We start from the raw sequence: 10,011 nt of genomic DNA, 5'->3' as shown, positions 1-10,011 counted from the left end.
GTGAATAACACTGCTCTGTCATTTACCTTCGGCATCATGGGAAATATTGGGGGGGAGGGGCTAACTTTATTATGTATTACACATAGACACATATGGAATCTGTAGTTTGGTGATATTTAGGAATGGTTTTTGGTTGTTAGATGCAGTTGTTGATTCTCCCTGTAATCTATAAAACAAGTAGCAAACATCTGAGGTGTTTTCTCAGGCCCGTCTCCCTTACTCATCTGTCCTCCTATAGCCTTCACCTGGTGCACCCAGGTGCCTGATTACTGCTAACCTGAGCTCAATAGGAAAGGGTAGCGCGTGTTTACTCTCTCTCTCTCTGTCCCTCCCTCTCCCCTCTTCCCCTCCTCTCTTCTCCTCTCTGTATATGTCTGTCTGTCTCTCTCTCTCTCTCTCTCTGAGGCCTTTTTTGCTCTGCCGCTGCTGTTAGCCTAACTCAAGGTTTGGGGAGGGTATATGTGTGAAATTCATGAGTTTTAACTTAAGGAAAAAAGTATGATTTTCAAATTCCTCGTTTTGCTAAAGTCAAAGATATCAATTGTTTCTGAATGTTAAATGGTTATTATTTTCTTTCAAACTTCTGAAAGTTCGCAGTAATTGAACGTTGAGTCATTCCCTAAACTAGATCAATTTGAGTACAATAACAGTATACCGCAAGAGTTGTGTTTTACTAGACCAAGGTTCTAATATACCCCAGAATATGTGCCTAGTTGATGTTATGCTGCTATGGGTTCAATAGTTACCTGGATCGTGCTAATAAATTTATATAGCTTCCATAAGTCTTTGTCTTGAAAACATTCCCCAGAGTGTGAAAGAAATGTAGATAGAATTTTAAAATTTTTTAGTCAATAATAATTCTCAAGAAAAATTAACTTTAGATGCAAAAATAGGTAGTGGCTATCATCAATTATATATTTTGATGAACAAAAATTATTTTATACTTTGAAATATTGGTGCATGGTAATATCTGAAAGAGAAAACAAAGTCCTTACAATTATTACTCTTTTGATATTTTTGTAACATAGAACCAATTTGCTTCTTGATATTCCTTCTTTGTTAGAACTGAATGCTAATATGTATGTACTTCAAGACTCTTGATGTTTCCCGCCATTGATAGGATAAAAAATGGGCTACTAGCAATTATGCCTTTGGAACTAATCATTAAAATAATGGTTTGGTTTCTAATAACTAAAGCTCACACAAAAATGGAATTTGGTTGGAAATCATACATTTATATTTTAATTTACTATTCCACATACTATTATTATTCTGAGAAAAAGTATGCTATTCATAAAACGGATATAAAACACTGATTTCACCAGTAAACCAGACGCAGCACACCAGGCCCAGTAGGAAACGGGAGTGGAGGAGGCCCAAACAATTTAAATTACATAGGGTTTTGGGATCTTTCTTGTTAGCATAGAAGACAACAAGTGAATACAAAACTATAAGATCAACCCAGTTATTAATAGACCTAGTGCATATACTGTGCCTTTGGATCTGATAATAGCTACATAGACCACTAGCCAATTGGCTTCCATTTAGCCAAAGAACCATCAAAATGTTTGAGAAGGAAGCTTTTGAGATGTGGAAGGGCTCCTTCAAGTACGCCTGGGTCTCAGATAAACTAAAGGCTGAATGTGAGTGAGGCAGCACCATTGGCACCTCCCTGTGGACATTTGAGACCAGCAAGTGCTATGTGACCATCAATGATGCTCCAGGACACAGAAACTTTATCAAAAACCTGATTACAGGAACCTCACAGGCTGACTGGGCTGTCCTGATGGTTGCTGCTGGTGTTGGGGAATTTGAAGCTGGCATCTCTAAGAACGGGCAGACCCATGAACCTGCCTTTCTGGTTTACACACTGGGTGTGAAACAGCAAATTGTTGGTGTTAATAAAATGGATTCCACTGAGCCACCCTACAGCCAGAAGAGATACGAGGAAATCGTTAAGGAACTCAGCACCTACATTGAGAAAATTGGCTACAACCTGACACAATTGCATTTGTGCCAATTTCTGGTTGAAGTGGTGAGAAAATAAACTGGAACCAAGTGCTAACGTGCCTTGGTTCAAGGGATGGAAAGTCACTCGTAAGTACGACAATGCCAGTGGAACCACGTTGCTTGAATCTCTGAATTGCATCCTGTCACCAACTCATCCAACTGACAAGGCCCTGCATCTGCCTCTCCAGGGTGTATACAAAATTGTATTGGCACTGTCCCTGTGGTGTTCTCAAACCAAGCATGGTGGTCACCTTTGCTCCAGTCAATGTTATCACTGAATAAAATCTGTTAAAATGCACCATGAGGCTTTGAGTGAAGCTCTGCCTGGGGACAATGTAGGCTTCAATGTAAAGAACATCTCTGTCAAAGATGTTTGCTGTGGGAATGTGGCTGGTGACAGCAAAAATGACCCAATGGCTTCACAACACTGGTGATCATCCTGAACCACCCAGGCCAAATCAGTGCTGGATATGCACCTGTGCTGGATTGCCACCCAGCTCACATTGATGGCAAGTTTGCTGAGCTCAAGGAGAAGATTGATTATCAGTCTGGTAAGAAGCTAGAAGATGGCTCCACATTCATGAAGTCTGGTGATGCCGCCAATGTTGACATGGTTTCCGGCAAACCTATGTGTGTTGAGAGCTTCTCGGACTACCCATCTCTGGGTCATTTTGCTGTTGTGACATGCTGTGGGCATCACCAAGGCAGTGGATAAAAAGACAGCTGGAGCTAGCAAAGTCACCATATCTGCTCAGAAAGCTCAGAAGGCTAAGTGAATATTACCTCTAACACCTGCCACTCCCGCCTGAATCAGTGGAGGGTGAACCGTCTCAGATCTGTTTGTCTCAACTGGCCATTAAGTTGAATAGTAAAAGACTGATTAATGATATCAATGTATCGTAAAACCTTCCAAAGGAAAGGAATGTTGTGTGGCCCATTTGTTTCTTTTTGTGTGGTCATTTTAAGTTATTAGTTTCTAAAATCAGTACTTTCCAAATAGAAACAACTTGACCAAAAATTGTCACAGAATTTTGATACCCATTAAAACAAAGTTGAATGAGAGGAAAAAAAATAAGGCAGACATTTTAGAATTTGTTCCATGATCCTACGAATTTTTTTAGTCGTATTCCTGAGAGTTCATACATTATATATGTACAGAATTGCATTCTCATTTTCTATGAATTAACTAAAGACAGTTTAGGATGGATTCAGATACGAACACATGGCAAAATCACTGGAAAGGTGTTTGAAAACAAGGGGGAAAGAAACAGATTGTGACTCCATGAACACACTGTAAATGTTAAATTCACAATTGTTTTTTGAACCCCTTCATGTTGCCCACACTGAGGAAGGGTGCTATCCATATACGCTTCTTTTATTTCAAATGAGTCTGTAGAATACATTCAAGTCCAGTTTAGAGGCATCTCCACATTTGTGTCTTTCATTGTATTATCGTTGTTAGATACCATGGAGTTGGTACCTACTCATAGCGACTCTATGTACCACAGAACAAAACACTGCCTGATCTTTGGCCAACCTCACAATTGTTGCTACGTTTGAGCCCATTGATGTTGCCACTGTTCCAGTCCATCTCATTGGGGGTCTTCCTCTTTTTATCCAACCCTCCACTTTACCAAGCATGATTGATGTCCTTCTCCAGTGACTGGTCCCTCCTGACAATGTGTCTAAAATATGAGAGATGAAGTTTGGCCATCCTGGCCTCCAAGGAGCACTCTGGCTGCACTTCTTCCAACACAGATCTGTTTGTTCTTTTGGCAGCCCATGGCACTTTCAGTATTCTCCTTCAACACCATAACTCAGATCAATTCTTCTAATCACAGTAAAAAAAAAAAAAAAAACTGCCAAAAAATTGTCATTAAGTATAAATGATAGGCTCCATCTCTGCCCCTCCTAGTTTACTTTTATTATGAAAATAGATTCTGTCATTGTAGGAAACAACATATAAGAGGAATCATCAAAAAGTTCATGGAAAAATGGAATTAAAAGATAATGAAATTTTTCCACAAGCTTGGTGAAGCCCCTCACGTGTCATGAGATAATAGGATAAGAATTCAGTCAGTATTTCTGAAAGAAAAAGGTCACTATCTTTTTCTTTTATTTTTAATATCTAATAGTTTTGAAGGCTAGAGACTGGGGCATTTACGCTTTTCCTTTTTAAAATTTTTTCTTGCACGTTAGTAATTCCAGGATATAAAACTGACCTAGCTATGATGAGGGGAGTGTGGTGGCTCTGTAGGATAAGCACTGGACTGTAAGGCACAGTCCTCACTGGGTGGTTTGAGCCCGCCTACCACTTTTTGGAAGGAAGACGAGGCTTTCTCCATGATGGCACTTAACAGCAGTTATGAGAAGGCCAATTCCTTTTCATTTTTTCTCAAACATTCTTCAAGTTACATGATGTCCTAGTTTTTATTGTGGCACTGTCGGATAAGCACTGGACTGCTAACGGAAAGGTCAGTGATTCAAACCCACCAGCCTCACCTTGGAAACCCTATAAAGGGTTGACATGAATTAGAACTGGCTCCCTGGCACTTAACAAAAGCAACAACAGTTGTTAAGTTGTAAATGCCATGGAGTCAGTTCCAACTCACAGTGACCTGTATAGGGTTTTCTAGATTGAACCACCGACCTTTCAGTTCAAACCAACTTTGTAGTCCAGCACATTAACCCACAACACCACACCAGGACTCCACAACAACAATATTGTTGTTGTTGTTACGTTGCTGTTGAGTTGCTTCCAACACATACCAACCCTGTATAGGGCTTCCGAGGAGTGGCTGGTGAACTTGAACCACTGACCTTGCAGTTCAAACCGACCTATCAGTCCAGCACATTAACTCATAGCGCCATACCAGGACTCCACAACAACAGTTGTTGTTGTTGTTGTTGTTAAGTGCCGTGGAGTCGGTTCCGACTCATAGCGACCCTGAACAGGGTTTCTGAGGCTATAAATCTTTACAGGAGCAGAAAGCCTCATCTTTCTCCCGCAACAGCTGGTAGTTTCCAACTGCTGACCCTAACCACTATCCTACCAGAGCTCCTTAATGGTGATGAATAGCAGGTATAAAACCCTCACTTTCAGCAAGTAGCTGCTGACTCTCCTCTTTTCTAGTTGCTTGGGTTTTCTTCTTTGTTTTTCCTTGCAAATCTCCTTTAACATTGCCTTAAACCCAGACTTTTCGCTGGGTAGCTACACCAGAGTGGATGACATTTGTGTATTTCCAATTTGGTTTTTGTCTAAGATGTCAAAATCAGGAGCCTACAGCAAGGTCTTTACAACGTCAGTCTTCGCAAATGACTGTATTGACACTAGCTTTTTTTTTTTTCCGCAAAATAATTTCGTTTCCATTTTTGATTGAACATATACAGCGATTTGAAAAGTGAACTCCCAAATCACCTTTGAGAAAATGACTTTTCTCTTGTGCTGAATTGTCGCTTGTTTGACATTGTAACAATCAGGACCCGTGAAAATTAGGGACAAGGTGAAATGAGGCTCGGCTCCATCAGTAGCCCCCTCAGATCAGTCACGCAGGCAGCCTTCCACCAGGAAGTCTGAAGCAGGTTGCCAGTGGGAGAGCATCAATACACAGGCTGCTGTGAGTCTTTCAAGATAGCCCTTAAGTATCACATATCTAGTAAGCAAGGAAAGCACAGGCATACTTACAAGGTAATCGCAGGCTTGCTTACGAATCTGTAATGAACAATTTCACATTATTTTCACACACCAAAGATTCTATTTCTAGGTATGGCTGACATCTGTCTCTCTAGCAAGCCCACAACACATCCCTACAAAATCAAAGGCTCTTTTCCAAATTACAATAAAAAGTAAACAAGGTAAATTAAATGTAGGATTACTTGCAGTGCTATAGGGTAAGCACTGGACTTTTAACAATAAGGTCAGTGATTCAAACCACCAGCCCTTCCTTGGAAACCCTATACATGGTCGCTATGAGTCAGAACCAACTCAACAGCACTTAAAAACAACTTGCTAATTGGAATGAACAGTTTCACATGGTTTTCACCACATCGTCAGGCTTCCTTATTCATTGACCAAGTTTTGCACTCCTATGGGGAGACTGAAAATGCCATGGCTTGGATCAGGAGTATCGTAGTCATGTAAGTGACATTTCATCTTTCTAACACTCGAAAAATGTCTCCTGTAGAAGATTTTTCCAAAGCACCATTTGATTTCTTAGACTCCTGTTATGGCACTGTAGGATCAGCACTGGACTGTGAACCACAAAGTCATAAGTTCGAACCCACCAGCTGCTCCTCTTTGGAAATCCATAATGGTGATGGTGGTGGTGTGCTGTGGAGTCAATTCCGACTCATAGTGACCCTGTATAGGGCTTCTGAAGATGTAAATCTTTATGGGAGCAGAAAGCCTCATCTTTCTCCCATGGAACCGCTTGTAGTTTCAAACAGTTGACCTTGAGGTTAGCAGCCCGACTCGTAACCACTACACTACCAGAGCTCCTTTGGAAACCCTATACTGGGTAGCTAAGAGTGGGAACCAACTCGTTGACACTTAACAACAACAACTTCCATGGTGCTGACTGAGGATCCAAGTAAAATGAAATCCTTGACAACTTCAATCTTTTCTCCATTTATCACGATGTTGTTTATTGATCCAGTGGTGAGGATTTTTGTTTACTTTACATGGAGGTATAATCCATACTGAAGTAGTACTCTTTCATCTTCATCAGTAAATGCTTTATGTCTTTGTTTTTAGCAAGCAAGGCTGTGTCATCTGCATTTTGCATGTGGTTAATGAGTCTTCCTCCAGTCCTGATGTTGCATTCTTCTTCATATAGTTTGTTTTTTCAGGTTATTTATTCAGCACACAGAGTGGATAAGTATGATGAAAGAGTACAACCCTGGCACACAGTTTTCCTGACTTAAAACTGTGAAAATTCCCCTTGTTCTGTTAGAACAACTGCCTCTTATGTACAAATCGATACATGCAAAAATATATTGATATAATTTATAGTGTTTGCTATTATAATTATCTGTTTGGAATAATCCTTAAAACAAAGATACTTTAATCCTTCTTGACCTTCAGAATCACGAATTCTCTGCTAGCCAACAATGTTTACATGCCAGTATGTTTGCACATTCCATGATGTGCTTTTATTCATGAGTAACCCCTGGACAGAGCAAAAAAGTCCATTTCTTAAGAGAAACTTTTCTATTAAAAATTCTTTTAAAACTTGGGCCTGGGTTATCTTCTTAGGAGCAAGGCCCATTCTGTGTTTCCAAGCCTGATCGTGTATTTGTTTCTGTATGTATGTACAATAGTCAAACTGGAAAAAATAAAATAAAAAATGAAAACATATCAACATGTATATTGTTCTATTCATCACCACAAATGTAGCCAAAACATGGAGAAAGAAGTGGCGCTGTGGGTTAACGCGCTGGACTGCAAGGTTGTTTAAACTGCAACGTCAGTGGTTCAAGCTCACCAGCTGCTCCTTGGAAACACTGTATACTGTGTTGCTATGGATTGAAACTAACTCGACAGTTCTTAACAACGACCAACAATAACAACAATACATTTGCTTACTAAGTTTCTTATTAAGGGGATAAAAGGAGGGGACAAAAAGAGGGTGGTGGTGTGCCGCTGAGTTTGTTCCTACTCATAGAGACCCAGTATAGGGTTTCTGAGGCTGTGAATCTTTACAGGAGCAGAAAGCCTCATCTTTCTCCCAAAGAGCAGCTGGTGGACTTGAACTTCTGGTCTGCGATTAGCAGCCCAACACGAAATCTTCTACACCCCCAAGCCTCCTAAAAATAATGGTTTGGAAGAAAATATAATCAAGTCTAAATTCTTGATCAGAAGTTGATATCAAGACCAAACAAATTAGCATGACTTTGAGAACTTTAGAATCGCACTTTTTCCTGAGTGCACAGCCGAATCTTTCCTTGATCATCCAAGCATGCAGTCAGGTTTATCTGATAAAGTAAGATTTAGATGACAAATCTGTAGTTCTGAGGTGTGGACCAGTTTGCTTTGATTCATAGTGGAACTATATGCAAAGCACCTTCAGAAGTTTGTGGGAAAATGGGATGGAAAGATAATGCCATTTCTTCAGAAACTTTTTGAAGCCCATTTATACAACAGAACGAAACAGATGACAAATTTCCAATGACAAATTTGTGTAGAACAGAAAAAAAAAAAAAAAAAACAGATGATAAAAACTATCAACTAATGTGGTAGCGAGTAACTTTCTGGAATAAGTTGAAAAAAAAGTATGGCTAAAGTCCTGGTATCACTGGGTATGGTAAGCACTGCTTCACAGCATCCTCTCACTGTACTGAGTCAATCCAAACAAATAATCCAAAAATTATGCTGAGCAAACAATTTGAAAAATTGCAAACTGTAAGATTGCAATTCAACCCTACCAGCCGCTCCTCAGAAACCACAGACAGAGTGTTCATGAATATGAACTGACTTCATGGCACTTAATGGTGTGGCACTGTATAGGATAAGCACTGGACTGCTAACCACAGGTTAGTGATTCAAACCCACTAGCCACTCCTTGGAAACCCTGTTCAGGGTCACTAGGAATTGAAACTGACTTGGTGGCATTTAACAACAATAACAACAGTCCAAAACATGCAAAGCAAAGAAATTAGCCACTGTTGGCAGAGGGTTCTGATTTGTGAAGAATATATGGACAGTAAAACCAATGGGGTTTCTGGAGGATGCCTCAGGCAGAAAGGGTGGAGGGAGGTGGGTCTGTTTTCGGAGAACCATGTATCCTTTCTGCCAAATAAGCAAGTGTTTGTCCAGATAAGGGAGGTGGAAGGATCCAAGAACCTCTAGCACTTAGGAATCAGCTCTTTAAGTGCTCAGTTTAGACACATTGTGCCAAGAGAAGTGACCCACATCCTCACAGGCAAACTGAGTGGAAGGGCAGAAGGGAGTGGCAGGCCAGGATCTCCACCTCTCACCCAGTGATCTCAAAGAGTTCCCGTCCCACTGTCTACTAGGGCCACAAAGCTTGGGCATACGGTAGGTCAGGTTGTCGGTTCTGAGGTCCAATTCTTCTTTTCCTCCTCTTCTGTCTGGTAACTGAGTTACTTCTTGCTGTCCAGCTTGTGGTGTTCGAATGGAAACAGATTGTCCAGTGCCTGTCCCACGTGCCTTAGTGATACAGGCACAACCTGTTCCTTTGCCTGGCCCTGTACAAATAAGTCCTGCCTGGCCAAGTGCTGGGTTGCAGGGCTAGGCTGGCATTTGAATTTGTACTTGCGTCCGTATGTTTGTAATTCTAATATAAATCAATTCACCTGTTGTCAGAAATCCTGGGGCTGGAAGTGACCATATGTCTAGCACAGCGGCCTGGAGCAGAGGGTACACTTGTGATTGGTGTAACCCCGGCCAGAGATGACCCTCTCCAGATGACCCTCCCCTATGATCTTCTTGGAACCCCTCCATGTATAAAACATACACTTTGAGCTACATGATAATTAGGAAGACAACAGACACACATATACACAACATACACAAAACAAACAGTGCTCGGATTACTATTGAGGTAACTGAGGTAAATATGAAAAGCTTACTAGAATTATATATGTAAAATGAAATCCTGCTTTTACCACTTCCTCTTTCCCATTTGTAAACTTTCAAGACAAGCTGCAGGTGGATTCTCTCAGCAAGTGTGGCAAGTGATTTTCTCTTGGACAGAAAACTAATGAGTTGCTCATTTCCAAGTCAATCTTCCTGATCTTCTACTGCAAAAGTCATGAAGAAGAAATGCCTTGTGCTCCCCTGAAGATCCTGGCCTGGGCTCAGGAAAGGATAAACAAGCATGGGGAGGGAGCCTGCATCCTACCATCCATGAGTCTAGAAGGGAATATGGCCGCCCAGACAAGTCAGAGCTGGAAGCACAGCTCCAAAGACAACACACAGTTGGTCCATAAACAAGAAAGGCAAAGCACCCCTGTACAACCAAAATCTAGCTCAACAAGGGC

At 40.9% G+C, this 10,011-nt stretch overlaps 1 pseudogene; it reads left to right on the top strand.

Moving 5' to 3' along the window:
• The first annotated feature begins 1,145 nt into the window (after positions 1 to 1,145).
• LOC102842345 lies at positions 1,146 to 2,786 on the top strand (annotated as a pseudogene).
• Positions 2,787 to 10,011: the final 7,225 nt, after the last annotated feature.

Source organism: Chrysochloris asiatica, unplaced genomic scaffold (assembly GCF_000296735.1).
Source record: "Chrysochloris asiatica unplaced genomic scaffold, ChrAsi1.0 scaffold00044, whole genome shotgun sequence".
Taxonomy (NCBI): Eukaryota; Metazoa; Chordata; class Mammalia; order Afrosoricida; family Chrysochloridae; genus Chrysochloris; species Chrysochloris asiatica.
This window is presented reverse-complemented; position numbering and strand designations above follow the sequence as displayed.